The 288-nt window shown below is 69.8% G+C and overlaps 1 protein-coding gene across 1 annotated transcript in view; it reads right to left on the reverse strand.

Annotated features, from left to right (window-relative positions):
* The window catches only part of SLC35D1 (solute carrier family 35 member D1), a 7,931-nt gene that overhangs the window by 6,997 nt on the left and 646 nt on the right, over positions 1-288 (reverse strand). The window lies entirely within an intron of this gene.

Below are 288 nucleotides of genomic sequence, written 5' to 3' on the forward strand. Positions count from 1 at the left end.
GCCGGGTTCGTACCCGCAGCCTCTGCGCCCTTGCGCGGCCCCGTGGGGCAGAGCCGCAGCCGCGCACGGGGATGGCTTTAGGTACAGCAGCATTAGGACGAGTTTTGTGTTTTGTTTCCCTTTCCGTAGGACCGCCGCAGCGTCGCGCACGGCGCTGCTCCCCAGGACCGCGGTGGGACGACGCCTTCCGCGCCCCAACGTGAGTAACGCCGGCGGGAGCGCGATTTGCTCGGTGCGGAGCGACACCAGGACCGTTTGGGCCCCGTGGGCGGCACCGAGCGGTTCCGC

Source organism: Meleagris gallopavo, chromosome 10, assembly GCF_000146605.3.
Source record: "Meleagris gallopavo isolate NT-WF06-2002-E0010 breed Aviagen turkey brand Nicholas breeding stock chromosome 10, Turkey_5.1, whole genome shotgun sequence".
Lineage (NCBI taxonomy): Eukaryota > Metazoa > Chordata > Aves > Galliformes > Phasianidae > Meleagris > Meleagris gallopavo.